This window comes from Zingiber officinale, chromosome 1A (assembly GCF_018446385.1).
Source record: "Zingiber officinale cultivar Zhangliang chromosome 1A, Zo_v1.1, whole genome shotgun sequence".
Taxonomy (NCBI): Eukaryota; Viridiplantae; Streptophyta; class Magnoliopsida; order Zingiberales; family Zingiberaceae; genus Zingiber; species Zingiber officinale.
In genome coordinates, this window is record NC_055987.1 from 126,822,729 (window position 1) to 126,841,558 (window position 18,830).

The following is an 18,830-nucleotide window of genomic DNA, read 5'->3' on the forward strand; positions in this document are numbered from 1 at the left end:
ATGAAAATGAAAAGCAAAAACCGACAATAAAGACAAGAAAGGAGCGTAGTGTCGGAGCTTTGTTCGCGTCGCAGAAGTGAGAGATTTCTTATTTGTTGTTTTCAAGCTCTCCTCGACCCTTCTTTTATATGAGGCTCGGGCGCCCTGGATGTCTTCAGGCGCCCGTGAGATGTGGCAAGTCTAACCAGAGCTCCACGTGGCGGCGATCGGGATGAAATTTCCTCGGGCGCGGACCTGTTTTCCGAGAATCAGTCTGCCAAGACAAGCGTTAGTCCGGAGGTAAATTTATCTGCAACACGTGTTAGCAAAAGCAAAGTGAGTATGAATTAGCAAAATAGTATGACTTAGATTCCGTCTTTCCGAGGCCGGAATCTAGTCACGATCTCGACTTAGACTTCGAAATGGATCTAAGCCGGATCGACGCCTAATGTTCCCTTCCAGGAGCAGCGTCCTCATGATCACTCCCCTCCAGTGACTTACCTCACTTACCTGCCAGACGTCCGGTCAGCCCGTCGACCCGTCTGGACTTCTCGCCAAGCGTCCGGTCAGTCCGTCGACCCGCTTGGACTTCTCGCCAAGCGTCCGGTCAGCCCGTCGACCCGCTTGGACTTCTCGCCAGCTATCCGGTCAGCCCGTCGACCTAGCTGGATTTCGTGCCAGGCGTCCGGTCAGCCCGTCGACCCACTTGGACTTCTCGCCAGCTATCCGGTCAGCCCGTCGACCTAGCTGGACTTCGTGCCAGACATCCGGTCAGCCCGTCGACCTGTCTAGACTTCTCCTGCATACTCGATCAAAGTGTCAGACAAAAACAAACTAACTTAACCTGATTTGTCATTCATCAAAACCTGGGTTAAATCGTTAGTGCTAACCGCACCAACATTTTCTACACGCGGGTAACCTGCTGGCCGGGCTGAAGCTGGACATCCATAAGCTGCTGCTCGAAGGGATGATGTATCTATTCGGTTTAAGCCCGATCCGAACGCGGCTTCCGAACGGTCCTGGTAAGAAATAACTTTCTCTCCTTTTCCTTGAGTCTAACTGATTTCTTTTCTCTTTTTTGCAGCCGAGACTATGATGAAATCGGTGGTGTTCGGCATGCTAAAACGCAAGGCTGTTGAGATAGACGCGGCTGCAGCGCAGGAGGCGGAGACACTAGGCATCACTCCGATCGGCTCGCATGAAGGCGAGAGTGAAGAGGTGCAGACGGCGGGCGATGCGTCTGCCGCTCGGACGGTCGCTACTGATGCAGCCGAGGAGACCGCTCCATCGACAACGCAACCGACCACTCGGCCCGAGGAAGCCGAGTCTACTGATGACGAACTCCCGTTGGTTGGGCGTAAACACTGCCAAACGGTCACACCCACCCGCTCGGCCACCTCAGCTGTTCATGTGTCCGAGCAGATGGACGATCCTCCTCTATTGGCTCCAGCAACTGTGGAAGCGCTGTCTTCTAACCGGACCCTATCTCAAGGAGATTGACCTTCCGACCCCATCGCTGCTCGGCCTCTCAGCTCGCTCCCTCCGGATCCAAGGGTAATCAAGCGATCTCTTATTCGCTCTGAGCCGGTCGAACAATCTTCTGCCCCTTCTGCGCCCGCACAGTCTACTCCGGGCCGACGCAGGACTATCAAAGCCCTGCTCCACCTACCGACAGAGGAATATATGCAGGCGGCTGAACAACCGACGAGCCCCGAACACTTAATAACCGTCCGAGGACCCCTTGCGAAAGTCTGGGAGGACGCCCGAGCGCGCGTGGGTGTGATGCCCCTTGGGCTGCTCGGCAACAGCTATTTGCAACAAACCACCGGGGTAACTTTTATTACAATCCTTCGTTTCTTCTCCTCCGTTCGGTACTAACTATTTTTCTTTTGACCGGGTTGCAGCATTGGGGGGAAACTATAGCGGTATGCCACCGCTTGGCTTTCCTTGAAGAGGAGTTCAAAAAGCTCAAGGTTTCTAGTGGGGCTCCCCTTCAAGGCCCTTCATACGCCGAGCTGAAGGTCGACCTGGATAAGACTAATAAACTGCTAGAGGTCGAGCGGCACAAATCCTCGGGCTTGTAAACTATGGTGGACCGGCTCGAGATCTAGGTCAAAACATACGACAAGAAGATCACTTTGGCCACCAACAGGAAGAATCAGGCCATCACCGACCTGGAGACGAAGAATGCTGAGGCCCGGGCGCTTGAGCTGAAAGTCAACGAGTTGACCGACCTGCTCACTGCGGAGAAAAATGGTCGTTCGACGGAGGTGGCCGCTCTTCAGAGTGATCTGAAGACCTTTCAAGACGCACTGGAGGCCTCCCGAGCCACCTTCAAAGAATATCAGGAGGCCGAACCTAGTCGAGTCACGGTCATGCAGCAGAATTACATCCGCTCGGAGAAATTTGTTGAAAAAGCTTGCGCTCGGCTCGTCCATGCGTTCGAGTTGGTCATCTTCGCCACGGCTGACTATCTGAAGAAAAAAGGCCGGCTTCCTGAAGATTTCACTATTCCCGTTCGCAATCATGCTGATCTTCTGACCACGATTCCGGACGAGATTTTTAATTATTTAGAGTGAAGTCGTAGATATGTATTGGTCGTTCGGCCTATTTCACTTTGTGTACCAGCCGTTCGGCTAATTTTGATCAATGAACCTTCTTTGGCCTTTCCTTGGCTGCTCATCCAATTGTCGTGTGTGAGCGAGCTATCTGACTGGTGCGAATCTTTGCCTCCCGATCTTCGAGCAACCGCTCGGTAGTCGAGTACAAGACCATCACTCTTCTGTAAGTTCCATTAGGATTACGCGATGCCAAGGCTGAACCGTATGGTTGTCGCTCGGTGGTCTACGAGCTGGGGGTTTACAGTCGTCGGTTCGACTCTGGAGTTTAACGTCGCCGCTCGACGGTTTTCAAGCATAGGGGTTTATAGTCACCGGTTCGACTCTAGAGTTTAACGTCGCCGCTCGACGGTCTTTAGGCCGGGGGGTTTATAGTCACCGGTTCGACTCTAGAGTTTAACGTCGTCGCTCGATGGTCTTCAGGCCGGGGGGTTTATAGTCGCCGGTTCGACTCTAGTGTTTAACGTCGCCGCTCGACGGTCTTCAGGCCGGGGGTTTATAGTCGCCGGTTCGACTCTAGAGTTTATGTCGCCGCTTGACGGCCTTCATGGAGCTTAGCCGTTCGGCATATTTTTTTTCTTTTTGATATCATTCCTGCATTCAAAGGGAGTCAAGGAAAGGAAAGTACATATAACGAATTACATGGGCACACCTTTCATCCGAATCGGTATGGCTGGAGATGTTTAGCGCTCCATGGTCGTTCTAGCCGCCGTCCATCTTTATCTTCGAGGTAATAGACGCCCGATTGGAGCTTCACGATGACCTTGAAGGGCCCAACCCAAGGTGCCTCCAGCTTGCTCACATCTCCGACCAGCTTCACCTTCTTCCATACAAAGTCGCCGACTTGGAATGCCCTGGGAATCACTCGCTTGTTGTAATTCTGATTCATTCTTTGCCGGTACGCCATTAGTCGGACGGCTGCTTTGGCTCGCGCCTCGTCTACCATGTCCAGCTCTAGCTGTCTCCGCTCGGCATTACTCGCGTCGTACTGTTGTACCCGATCAGATCTACTCCGACCTCCACGGAACGACAACCTCCCCCCGTATACCAAGTGGAAAGGCGTGACCCCCGTTCCCTTCTTAGGGGTAGTGCGAATCGCCCATAACATGCCCGGGAGCTCATCTACCAAGCTACCACCGATATGGTCGAGCCAAACTCGAAGAATCCGCAGGATCTCCCGATTGGCGACCTCAGCCTGCCCGTTGCTTTATGGATAAGCCACAGAGGTGAAGTGTTGCTGAATGCCATACCCCTCGCACCATTCTCGGAGCCGTTGTCCGACGAATTGTCGCCCATTGTTGGACACGAGCCGTCGTGGAATGCCGAACCGACATATTATATGCTGCCAAATGAACTTCTTGACCATCTGCTCAGTTATTTTCGTGAGCGGCTCGGGTTCCACCCACTTTGAGAAATAGTCTACCGCTACTAGTAAAAACTTCCGTTGTCCGGTCACCATGGGGAAGGGTCCTACAATATCCATGCTCCACTGGTCGAACGGGCAGGCTACTGTAGAGGCATTCATCTCCTCCGTCGGCCGATGGGAGAAGCTGTGATATTTTTGACAAGAAAGGCAAGTGGCGACGGTCCGAGCGACATCTTCCTAGAGGGTTGGCCAGAAATATCCGGCTAGCAGGATCTTCTTTGCTAACGACCGGCCGCCCGGGTGTCCTCCACAGGATCCTTGATGCACTTCCTTTAGTATATACTCCGCGTCTTCCGAGCTGACACACTTTAGCAGCGGACGGGAGAAAGTCTTCTTGTAGAGCTGGTCCCCGATGAGGGTGAACTGGCTCATCCTCTTTCTTAGCAACTGTGCCTCAGCCCGATCGGACGGAGCAGCTCCTGATCGCAAAAATTCCACTATGGTCATCCTCCAGTCGCTCGAGAATGTGAGGCCCTCCATCTTGTCAATGTGAGCCACTAAGGATACTTGCTCGATCAGTGGCTGGGTGACGATCGGTGTTATCAAACTCGCCAGCTTTGCCAACTCATCTGCCGCCTGATTCTCCGCTCGGGGGATCTTCTATATGATAATCTCGCCGAAGTTGGTTTTGAGCTTGTCAAAGGCCTCCGTGTATAGCTTCAGCCGTGTGTTGTTGATCTCGAAGGTTCCCAAGAGCTGCTGAGCGACCAACTGTGAGTCTGAATAAATTAACACCTTACTGGCTCCTACGTGCCGAGCGGCCTACAATCCTGTTATGAGGGCCTCATACTCTGCCTCGTTGTTGGTTGCGCGGTAATCCAGCCACACGGACAGATGCATCCGCTCTTCTTGTGGTGAAATCAACAGAAGACCGATGTCGCTTCCCTGCCGCGTGGCTGACCCATCCACGTACACCCTCCAAGTGGCTTCGGGCTCGGGGTTCTGCACTTCGGTGATGAAATCCGCCAAGGATTGCGCCTTAATTGCCATCCGGGGCTGGTATTGTATGTCGAACTCGCTGAGCTCGGTTGTCCATTTGATCAATCGTCCGGGCGCCTCGGGATTGAGAAGTACTATTCCCAAAGGTCTATTCGTCATGACGACGATTGTGTGCGTGAGAAAGTAGGGTCGGAGTCTCCGGGCAACGAGTACTAACGCGAAGGCAAGCTTCTCGAGACCAGTGTAGCGGGATTCAACGTCCTTTAGGATGTGACTCAAAAAATACACAGGTTGTTCTTCGCCGTCCGACCTTACCAACGCCGAGCCAACAGCGTGCTCGGTCGAGGATAAGTATATGCGGAGCGGCTCGCCAATAGCCGGCTTGGCTAATACAGGTAAAGAGTTCAAATAAACCTTCAAACCTTCGAACGCTTGGTTGCATTCTTCGTCCCACTGGAATTTGGTGGCTCGGCGAAGAATCTTGAAAAAGGGCATGCTCCGGTCGGCAGTTTTAGAGATGAATCGTGAGAGAGTCATTATCCGACCGGTAAGGCGCTGTACTTCAAATTTCTAGGAGGTGGCATGTTCTGCAATGCCTTTACCTTGCTAGGGTTCACTTCTATGCCCCGCTCGGTGATGATGTAGCCCAGGAAGCGTCCGCTTTTGGCTCCGAACAGATACTTTTGGGGGTTCAGCTTGACTCCATACTTCCTCAGCGTTCGGAAGGTTTCCTCTATATCTGCACAAAGATCCGCTGCTCGGAGTGATTTAATAATTATATCGTCAACATATATCTCCAGGTTGCGCCCGATCTGCTCCCGAAACACTTCATTCATGAGCCACTGGTATGTTGCCCCAATATTCTTTAGATCGAACGACATCACGTTGTAGCAGTAGGTGTCGTCCATAGTTATGAAGCTTACTTTCTCCTGATTGTCATGGGCGAGTGGTATTTGATAGTATCCCTGATATGCGTCCAGCATGCATATCAGCTCGCACCCAGCCGTCGAATCCACCATTTGATCAATCCGGGGCAAAGGGTAAAAATCCTTCGGGCATGCCTTGTTCAGGTCCCGGAAGTCGATGCAGACTCTCCACTTGTTACCCGGCTTGGAGACCAGCACCACATTCGCGAGCCAGCTCGGGAATTGCACTTCTCGTATATGGCCAGCCTCCAGAAGCTTCTCGACTTTCACTCGGATGATGACATTCTGCTCCCCGCTAAAGTCCCTCTTCCTCTGCTTTACGGGTCGAGTGTCCGGTCGGACGTGAAGCTCATGCTGCGCGACGCTCGGCCGGATACCGGGTAGCTCGTGAGTTGACCATGAAAAGACATCGTGGTTGCGTCGCAGGCAACCGATCAGCTCTTCCTTCTGGTTCGTCTCCAAGTCGAATGCAATGAATGTGGTGGCTCTCGGTCTGCTATCCTGGATCTGCACCTATTCCTTTTCTTCATAAACTAAGGACGGAGGCTTCTCGGCTATGGAGTTTACCTCAAGGCGCGGTGATTTCCGAGTGGACCTCGATTCAGCTCGGATCATTTCCACATAACATCACAGGGCGGCTAGTTGATCACAGCGAACTTCTCCCACCTTGTCCTCGACAGGAAATTTGATTTTCTGACAGAAGGTTGAGACGACTGCTCGGAACTCGTTGAGAGCCAGTCACCCCAATATTACGTTGTAGGCAGAGGGGGCGTTGACCACGATGAAGTTAGTGGTCCGTGTTCTCCGCTGCAGCTCCTCTCCCAACGAAATAGCCAGTCGGGCCTGCCCGACCGGAAGAACCTCGTTGTCGGTGAATCCATATAACGGAGTTGTCATTGGAAGCAGCTCGGCTCGGTTAATTTGCAATTGTTCGAACGCCTTCTTGAAAATAATGTTGACTGATCTGCCTATGTCAATAAATATGCGATGAATAGTATAATTTGCTATTATCGCTCGGATGATGAGGGTGTCGTTGTGTAGCACTTCGACCCCTTTTAAGTCTCTAGGCCCGAAGCTGATCTTGGGTCCTTGTGCCCGCTCCTGGCTGCAGCCGACCGCATGGACCCTTAGCTGCCGAGTGTGTGCTTTTCTGGTTCGATTTGAGTCACCGCCCGTTGGTCCACCAGCGATGATGTTGATCTCGCCTCGAGCTACGTTGCCTCTATTTTCCTCCTCCCGAGCAGAAGGCTTTGCTCGCTCCTGTGAAGCTCGGGGATTGACCCTTGGCGGGTGATGGTGATGCCGCTCGGGTGACTCCTTGGCCACCCACCGTCCGGTACTCTGGTGTCGTGATCGCCGCTTAGGTGAAGGTGATCGGCGGCGATGAGTTCTCAGCGCGGGGTGAGCGATCAGGGGAAGGCTTCGACAATCACGGGTGTTGTGGGTGGCTGACTGGTGAAGCGCACAAAACATGGGGGTCCATACCTTCCCTTTTTGCTTGGGGTTGTCGGTTGACACATGTTGGACGACGTGCGGTCTTGTTTCCTGTTGAGGGCGTGCTACCTTCGCGCGGGGCCCCCTCGGTGGCTGATAGCTGGGTGGTGGCCTCCGTTCGGCGGTACTGAAGGTTTGGACAGTGCTTCTTTCCTTCTGGCCGCCTGGGCTTCCTTGACGTTGATATACTCGCTTGCCTTCTTCAGCATGTGGTCGTAGTCTCGGGGTGGCTTTCGGATGAGCGAGCGGAAGAAATCCCCGTCAACTAATCCCTGCGTGAAGGCATGCATCATGGTCTCGGACGAGACCACGGGGATATTCATGGTCGCCTGGTTGAAACGTTGGATGTAGGTTTGGAGGCTCTCTCTCGGCCCTTGCTTCATTGAAAATAAGCTGATGCTGGTCTTCTGATAACGTCGGCTGCTGGCAAAGTGATGAACGAATGCCGCTCGGAAGTCCTTAAAGCTCCTAATTGATCCGTCCGGTAGTCTCCGGAACCAACGTTGCGCCGAGCTGGACAGGGTGGTGAGGAAGACCCTGCATTTGACTCCGTCGGTGTACTGATGGAGAGTAGCAGCATTGTTGAACTTACCGAGGTGGTCATTCAGGTCGGTTGTACCGTTGTACTCTCCGATCGTTAGTGGGGCGTAATGCTTTGGGAGCGGGTCTTGTAGAATCGCCTCGGAGAACTGACGATTGATCCGCTCAGGGGATGACTCAGTCCGAGGCGCCTTCCCCTTCCTGGCGTCCCGCACGGGCGCTTCATCGGATGATCCCTGGTTGGCTTGGGCCAGTTCGGACGGAGTCTGGATCAATGCCCGATGGAACGGAATAAGGGCGGGCGACGCATCTCCCGGGGTACCGGTCTGCCCCTTATTCTGTGCCCATGTGGAGTACTGCTCAGGTTGATCTTCTGGCGCAGCTCGGCCACCTGATGCCGAAGTTGCCTGCTGCGCCATCCGCTCGGCTAATGCCTTCTGCTGTTGCCTCTCCACTATTTTTACTGCTCTCACCTCGATAAGAGCGTCAAGCTCTTCTTGAGAAAGCGTCACGGTATACGGTCGTCCAGCTCCTTCCATCTTCTCCTCTCGGATTCAGGTGCGTTCCAACAGACGACGCCAATTTGATCCTGTCTGAGAGTTGAGTCGATGGATGCTGGGGGCGTGGCGCTCTTTGCTGACTCCGCGTAGACTCTGAGCTGACATGGACTCCGGTGAACTTGTAGCAAAACCAAGCCTGGAGGGGGATCCTGGCAACGACCCTCCGACGCTCATGTCAAGCGAGAAGAAATCGAGACAGAGTAACGAGGCCAAGAACTACAGTAGATGAGAATCCATACCTCCGTCGAAGATTGGGGGCCCTTATATAGGGCTCCCAGGAGGCGCATGTACGCTCTTCGAGGTGTGCACGCTCCTCAAAGCATACCTAGAAATGATCGTGTCAGAAAAGTGTGCCTGACGCCATACCTCAACCGTCCGAGCATATCTCTGACATGACAGTAGAAACTTCCACGTACGATTCTCTGTCCGGTCCGACCGCCAACCATGCTGTTCGTCAGCGACACATGTCTCGAGAAGGATATCACCCGCTGTTCCCTTCATCCTCTTCTGCTCCTTTTGTCTGTTACTAGCCTGATCGGGAGATATGCAGGGACCCACTACCGTCCGGGAGGGGACGTGAATTGGTCCGAGCGGGAAGGCCGCTCGGCCACATACTCGGACGGGAGTGTCTTCGTTGATTCACAACTCGTCCGAGCGAACAGGCCACCCGACGCCTCAACTTTCCTAGGCGGACTCATGAGTGTCGGAAACCCGGTTCGTAGCCGAGCTGTTTTTGCGCTGCATCGGGTGCGGTTGTGGCCGATCATCCAGGTAGCCTTCCGATCGGCCACACCTTTAGGTTGACTATCTTGGCTTTGACCTCCACGTGTCATTGACCACTATCCCCGGCTGTCCCGAGAAGGATATCACCGGCTATCTCCTTCGTCCTCTTCTACTCCTTTTGTCTGTTACTAGCCTGACCGGGAGATATGCAGGGGCCCACTGTCGTCCGGGAGGGGACGTGTATTGGTCCGAGCAGGAAGGTCGCTCGGCCACATACTCGGACGGGAGTGTCTTCGTTGATTCGCAACTCGTCCGAGCGAACAGGCCGCCCGGCGCCTCAACTTTCCTAGGCGGACTCATGAGCGTCGGAAACCCGGCCCGCGACCGAGCTATTTCTGCGCCGCATCGGGCGCGGTCGTGGCCGATCAGCCAGGTAGCCTTCCGATCGGCCACACCTTTAGGTTGATTATTTTGGTTTTGACCTCCACGTGTCATTGACCGCTATCCTGCAAGGGACTCCACTCTTACTACCGGATCAATATAGAATAAGGTATTATGTATTTATTTAATTCTTATAATTATATACATACTCTCATATATTATTTTCATATTGAGAATAATAATTTTTTAATCATAAACTTATCAATTCGTATTTAAAAAAATGATAAATTTATATTAAAAAACTATTACTCACAATATAGTATATCAAAAATAATATCTGAAGATATAAATATAATTATCAGAACTAAATGCATATATATATATATATGATTTAATTTCATATCATTTTAAGTTTTATAAATCCATCAATTAATTTTAATCCAAACCAAATCAAAATTGATTGATAGATTTAAAAAGTTTAAAATGATATGAAATCATCTCTTATTTATTCATTTAATACTTCTGATTATATTCATACTTTCAAATATATTTTTATAATAATTATTTAAATACAAATAATATTTTTAATTTATTATTATAATATAACAATTGATTCGAAATATTACTATGCTGATAAATACTATCTCAATCGACGCACTCGATTGAGATAAGCACGAGTAAATGCGGAGGGACAAAAGAAGACATTTAGACATTCAATAATATTAGCTACCAGATTCAGTAATTTGCCATTTAAAATATCTAGAAACTTTAAATAATTTCAATTTGATCTTGAAATTTTACTTTATCCAATTTGACAGAGATATAAAAATATGAGACTTTCTTAAAATATCAAATTACAATTATTTTATTTATTTAGGACTATTGAGGACTCCAATTCAACCGTTTCACCAGCTTCACCGCCGCTAATTTATTAATTTTCCTCATCTTTATATGCTTTGCATTTTATCATATTTAATTATATTCCCTCACAAAAAAATATTAAATAAACGCATATTCTAGAATAATAAGGGGATATTTGATTAAATGATGGAAAAGATTATGAGTATGAATTTAATAGTAGAATGGGATGAAATGAAAATGAAATCCATCAAGTTATATGAGTTTGGTTGATTTTCATAAATCTAGTAATCATTGTCAAAATATCATTTCTAAATCTATAATCCAAATACTATCTTTTACTATCATTTCATTCCTTCGTTCTCAAACTCATCAACCAAATATCTCCTTAAAAAAAAAACTAACAATCGAAGATACCGGACTAAAAAAAGATCCGGTATTAGAAAACAAATATAATCTCAAGATGTGAAATATGTTAACGTACTATTTTTTATTTTTTAATAATAGATCAATACCATATATGATAACAAAAAATAGAGACTGTTTTGTGCAGTTCATCTAGATATGGACTTTTTAATGAGCAAGTTGACAATATTTTGTTTTTCCATAAGAATTTGAATTCGTTCATGCAGTCCAGAATAATTTACTGAAATTAAAACTTCAGTAAATTTTATTCGAAATCCATAGTAGAAATTGGGATACACTATCATATAAAAACTATAAAAATAGCCGCTCGGCTAATTATGGAAAACTATAATTTATTACCACCTGACTTTTATGAAATCACCTACTGACTTGTAGAGTTGCACAACCTCTTCTCAGGATAGATCCTTTGGTCATAACGGGATGAGTTATTTGTAATTATAATTAAATTATGATCATGATTTAATTATAATTAATTATGATTTCTTTTTAAATTTATCGTCCATTTTTATATTATAATTTAGATCGAGATGGATGATCAAAAATCATTTGAAAACTGCCAATTATGAGTAAGTGACCAGATAGTCTCGCATCAAATGAGGACGATCATCAGGTGGCCCGACCCAAACTATAAGATTGGGAGGAAGGGTGAATCCAGAAAGGAATCATAATTAATTATAATCGATCGGAGTTATAATATGATCGTAATTATAGATGATCTATCTCCTAGTCTATTTATTATGGACTAAAAGATCTCACCTCCCTCTCCTTAGGCCCTACACCCCCTAATTGCTCCGTTAATTAATAGTCCCATTATAGATACTCTAACTGAGTATTGAATCGTGATATTATGAGAATCCATCGTTCGTCTCAGTGTTAGACTGTTGGAGGGGAGGTAAAAGAATGAAAAAAAAATGATGATCCTCGCATATAAACACTTAAATTTAATCTTTGTAGTGGTAAAAGGTGAATACGTTCGTCCCCAGTGCTCCCGTCAATCCGTCCAAGGGTCAATACAGAGGAGGTAAATCACGGACGACTATTAGCCTTTGGAATAGTGATTAGCACACAAGGAAGACATTTATCTCGGCTTTATCGAGATTCGAACCTCAGACCTCATAGTGGCAAACCTTATGTGTTAGCCACTAGATCCATCCAAGGCGACCTTAAATTTAACATTTGTGATTATACGAGGAATCACAAAATTTTTGTATATTTGCTCCCTCCCCTTCCTCTCCAAGTTGAATTATTATCATTCCACCGTAATATACATGCAGTTAACGTGATGCAGTTGATGTAGGTACAATTTACACTAAGAGTCTAATTTAAATTTTAATAAATTACAAGTAAATTAAATTAAGTAATTTTATAATTTAATTATTATGTTCCGAGGGTAAGATTGTCTAATAAAAATTAAACAGTATCTCTCTTGTAGTAGTGACAAATAAAATATGTATATAATGTCACAAGACTACTCACAAACTATCAACAGCTCACACGACTAGATATAAGCACAACCACGTAGTTTATAAGCAGTCCACATGGTTGGAATTAAACACAATCACACAATTGATAAACAACTCATACAACTGAAATAAAACATAGCAGAAGTTACAAAATAACGAACACAAAACTATAAAATAATTAACTGTGAGCTGGTCTGGCTTGACACAACAACATCAAATCAAACACAAGAAACCACAAGGCTAAACTCTAAGTCCACGTCGAGTTATTATAATACCAAGTTCACAAACTCAAACTGCAAATAAAGCATGAAACAAAACCAGAAAATCATTCTCGGATATGACGTGGGACCGACAGTTAGGATCCTCCAAATGTTCTTGTATCATCTACCTGTTCCCCAACGAAAGAAAAACCAGTTCAAGGGGTGGTGAGTGCTAATGACTCAGCGGGTAATAAACAGATAATGCATAAACGTGATATATAATTTAAGATCCAAAGGTATACAATCTCATAGGGAAAAACATCATAAACTACAGAAATATCATAATAGATGTCCATAACTGAACCCATATACTAAGCTAGTAATAGCAAGTCAGGAATAGTGATGATCTGCAATAGTGCTGCTTATAACTACAAGGGTAACATGTGAAGTATATATATACATACTATCAATAAGTAAGCCAATGTCTAACACATGCAACAGATATATAACTCAACATATGGAAGCATATCAAGTCATATGGATACAACAAAAACAACAACATAAGCAAACATAGGAACATAAGCGTATGCACGGATGGACACTCCCGTCCACTCCTTTGCACCACGACCCCTGTATAGTCAAGAGACCAGGACAGTGATACCTATACAACACTCCAGCTGTCACTACTCTCAAGTGACCGAGTGGATAGTTTGCATAATAACTGACTAGCTACGTAGCAATAGGGTCCTTGTTGCTCGCAACTCCAGCTACCACTACCCATGAGCAGTCGAGTGGGGGCACGACAGGACAAGGGGCACGTACTCCAGCTACCACTACCCATGAGTGGCCGAGTGTGCAGTTCTGGTCAACGGCTCTCTCGACCACAAGGGAAAATTTGTCGTTGACATGCATGCAATGACATGATGAGCAAGATGCAAAAATCAACGCATATATAAATAGCAATCATCTATGCTAGAATAAAACCAACATGCTCAATAAGGTATATGAATAAGCATCAATCAAAGCAAGTTAACATGGTATATAGTATATGTTAAATATCATGGATGACAATGAGAGACTGTATAGACATGAATCCAATTATCTCAAAGATCAAGCAGGTAAGTATCAAGCTTAGGAACAATATGACTGGAGTCAAGGTAAATACAACATTTATCCAAATATCTAGCTCATGCACTAAGATCAAAGTACTAAAGAATCAAGGTAAGAAGTACCCACCTCTATATGTAGTTCGTGACAAATGACTCCTACGTTGTGCTGCCCGTTTCAATTAAAGTCTTATCAACGTATACAATTAGCTATCTTTAAATGAATCAAATAGCTAAATCAGATTTCCTAAACCAATTAGGGTAGCCCTAATCGTATCATGATCCACGCTTACACTCCAAATAGATATTTAGATATCTCTAATCCCATTTTTCTTCATTAGATTAGGTTTAATCCTCAATTATCCCTAATCACCTCACAATTAAATTGGTTAGCTATTATTTAAGCATTCCATACTCAATTTGGATTTACATTCATACACAAATCAACACAATACTCACATAAGTCCAATCGCACAGCTGTTGACCCATGCTCGGTGAAACTCCACTGTCGACAATTGTGGCAGAAACCAAGGGAAGTTGTTGTCCTCAAACAGATGCCCCAAATAAGCATCATGCAAAGATCTAATACCTAAATCTTATACTAGGGTTAACTAATTACCTCTAAGATAGAAGCAAGACAACATAATACCCCCCCTGCGATCACTGGAGAGGGAGCTTAGTAGGATGAGGGAGTGCAATGGCTATTGATGGCCACCTGAAATGCCAGCTACAGCTGAAATTTGGCGCCAGTGATTGCGATTCAACTACAACAAAGGAAGATGGTGCAATGATGGACAAAATGCTAGGGATTCGTTGCTGACAAGCCCTCGGGTGGCACTAGCTACGACTTTGATTCGGTCCTAAGCCAGAGGAAGGGTGGCTCTAGCCTTCCTCACGTCATTTCCCCTTTCCATCACCCGACAACACCTAGCGATAGGCCAACAATGGATCAAGAGCTAGGGCGCGACGTCGATGTTGCTTGGCGCGAGGAGATCGGGAGAGGGGTTGTCCTTCGCTCTTGTTATGGTTGTGTTTGATCCTCGTGAGGAGTTGATGGTGGTGTGCACCGACTATGAAGAGGGGAGGAGGGAGAGTGGGATTAGCGTCAATGAGGAGAGGTAAGCGGTGGATCGGGAGAAGAGAAGGTGAGACGGGGCAGCGCGATGGGAGGGTTGGCACCATCGCCCCCTTGCGACGACAACGGTTGTGGTGTCGTCGGCCGCGTGGCACTGGCGTCGACCGATGATTTCGAGTAGAGATGCGAGAGGGAGAGGAGAGGAGACGACAAATGAGGATAGGGAGAGGAGATAGGACTTAGGTTTTAGTACTTATAACGTTAGGTTAATTGATTTTAACCTTATATTAATTTCATCAATCAATTACCAATTTAAATGGGTAATCCAAATAGGTTTTCTCCTAGCCCAATATATCCATCCTCTTAAAATGTATCATACGGATTCCATTTAAATCCCGATTTTTTTTTTATTTTTAAAAACTCTAATAAGATTATTTCTCCAATAACACTTATTATTTATTTGCTGCATCTTACACTAATAGATTTACCGAGCATGCAGGGATTGATGGGTCTAGAGGATCTAACACCAGAATGAAACCCAACTAGGTCTGAGGACCCAATAGTTGGTGCGAAGCCCATATAGGTCAAAGGGCAGACCTGATATTTAGCGGGAAGTCCAACTGGGTCGGCGGAGCTTGACAGTTGGCCGAAGTTCAGTTGGGTCTATGAATCTGACAACTAGTGAGAAGACCTGGTAGGTCGAGAGGCTAGTCAATATACTATAAGCTGGTAAGTAAAGATAAGTCACTAGAGGAGAGAGTTCCAGTGAGAATGAGTCCAAGTTTGGACTTTAGGCGTTGGTCTAATTTAGGTCCATTTTGGATTCCTAAATTGAAATCCTGACTATTTTTTTTAAAAATATTTTTAAAGTTGTATCAATACACTTGGAGTGGCCAAAGTTGGGCTTGACTAATTATCTGTATACTTGATACATCGTTATAAATTTTCTTGAACTGATCTTAGGAGGTGCTTTTCTATGAGGATGGTGAACCATACATTGATGGAGACAGTGGTAGATCCAGACAAAAAAGGGAGCTGGAGTTTGTCTTCCTTCTCGTTGCCCCTCGGACTACAGCAAGCTGGTGGAATTTTTCGGGAGCAAGGGGGTGCTCAAGCACACCCCCACTCCCCCCTAGATGAGAAGCTGGAGATCTGAAGGTATTTCATTGCATTTGCCCTTAGAACATGCATATTAGGTTATTCTCTGAACCTATACTGCAATGAGCAGTTCAGGATTCGATCAGCACCTTACCATCAGTTCCAACGGGAAGGAAACGACTTACATGCAACCGTCACCATTTCACTGGTTATTAGTTTCCGCTACACTTGTTTTGATTTTTCCTACTCAAGGCTTAAGCTTTAATGCTGCAAGAGTTGACCGGCCCTGTCGCTCAAGTTCAGTAATAAGTACTAAATCAGGCTCGGCTGAAGGCATAGGCCAATAAGGCCTATGCCTAGGGCCTCCATATAATTGGGGCCTATTAATATTATATTTTTTAAAAATATATTTAATAATTAAAATTTAATTTTAATAAGAACAGACGTTTCATTTCAAAAAATGCTGCTTCGACGCTTCGATTTTTGTACAGGCGTGCACCGCTGCCGCTCGATTTTTTACTGTGCACAAAAGCTGCCGCTTCGTTTTGACGTTTTCCATTTTCCATGCACAGTAATACACTATACAGATAGTGCATTACTGTACAGCCAGTGATGAAGGCTGCCGCTTCGTTTTCCATTTTCTATGCACAGTAATATACTGTATAGCCACCTATTCCAACGAAAAATAAAACTTCAATTAATTATATAAAATAATTTCCCTAAAATTCTATATAAAACCACTATAGTCTACAGAATTGGATTTACTCATATTTTCATCATCTAAGTCTCATTCATCCTGCTCATATTTTCATCATCTAAGTCTCATTCATCTTGCTCATATTTTCATCCTTTAAGTTTCATCCACTGTAATTTGTAGTTTTTGTTCCTCATCATCTCTACGGTGATTCTTTCAATCTCAGAATACTGAATACGACAAAACACCCTTCGCATTCCTTAATCGTCAGGTAATATTTTTTTAATTTTTTCTTCATTCTTGAAATGTTCTTTATTTATTATTCTGTATAAATAATAAATTATTGATGAAATGGACTCAAATATGAAATATGATTGGAAAAATAGATCATTAGCAGTTGTATGAAATTTTTTTCTCATTTTTCCTCTCTCGCAAAGAAATTACTACCATCGTAAACTTGATTTATGCACTTATCTCATTTATTATATATTTGTTAAGTATAGTTTATTATAAAATATAAACTGCTTAAATTAACTGATTCAAATCAAATTTAATATTTTATATTTTTTATTATATTTGTGCAGGTAATACTCAGTAATCAGTTTGAAATATCATCAAATTAAAACTACACGGCGTAAATCAGGTTTTATTGTTCATTTAATTCTAAGTAATTTTATTTTGATAAAATAATAGAGACTTATATTTTGATTATTTTCTTTTCTAATATTATTTTAATATAAATATGTCTATGAAAAAATATGAGTCTGGATATATGAAACGTATTAAAAAAAAGAAAAATAGAAGAATTAATTCAATCTCAAAAAGGTGCACTCGATAGATTTATTATTAATAATCAAAATCAAAACTCAGAAAATAATATAATTGAAAATTTAAATGAAAAACTAATTGAATTTTCACATAATACTATAGGACAAAAAGAAATCTATCAAGAACTTTCTAATGATCAGAAAACAAATTCATCAAATATTAATATTAATGAAGAAAATAATTATAATTTAGAAGAAGAAAAAGACAACTTAATAAATCATGAAAATATTTTTTTTTAATAATATTGATGAAACTATTATTCAAAATATATATGATCCAGCACAATGGAAAAATATAAATACAAATTTAATAGATTTATTAGTTGAATAGGGTCCAATTAGAGAAGTCAATATTTCTTTTCCAAATGATGAAAATTCTAGACATTTTTCTATGATTCATTACATTCGAAAATTACCAAATGGAGAAAAACATGATAGAAAATGGTTAATATATTCAAAAGAATTAGATAAAGTATTTTGTTTTTGTTGTAAATTATTTAGTCAAAAACATGATTGGAAAAATCTTAGTGTCAAGCTTAAAAGTCATGAAACAAGCAGTGAACATATTATAAATATGAATATTTGGTTTGATATTGAAATGAGATTGCTTAAAAATAAAACCATTGATCAAAATTTACAAGAAAAAATAAATAAGGAAAAAGAACATTGGAAGAATGTATTAATAAGAATTATTGCTATAGTTAAAAATCTTGCAAAAAATAATTTGGCATTCTGTGGCACAAATGAGAAAATTTATCAAGATAACAATGGAAATTTTTTAGGTTTAATTGAAATGATAGCAGAATTTGATCCTATAATACAAAAACACCTTAAAAGTATTCAAAATGGTAAAATTCATAATCATTATCTTGGTCATAATATACAAAATGAGTTAATAAATATATTAGGAAAAAAAAGTAAATAATATTATAATTAAAAAAATAAAAGAAGCAAAATACTTTTCAATTATACTTGATTGTACTCCTGATGAAAGTCATCAAGAATAAATGTCTCTTATATTAAGATGTGTAGATATTTCAACAAGTCGAATCAAAATAGAAGAATATTTTATAGAATTTTTAAAAGTAGATGATACATCAGGAAAATGTCTTTTTGATACACTTATTAATATACTAAAGAAAATTGAACTGGATGTGAATGACATAAGAGGACAAGGATATGATAATGGAGCTAATATGAAAGGTAAACAACAAGGTGTGCAAAAGAGATTGTTAGATATAAATTCTAGGGCTTTTTATACACCATGTGGTTGTCATAGTCTTAATTTAGTACTATGTGATATGGCTAATTCTTGTCCTAGTGTTATAACATTTTTTGGTGTGGTACAACGTATTTACTCATTATTTTCTTCTTCTACAAAAAGATGGAAAATTTTACAAGACCATGTTTCTAATTTAACTCTTAAACCATTATCACAAACACGTTGGGAAAGTCATCTTGAAAGCGTTAACGCAATAAAATATCAAGCTCCACAGA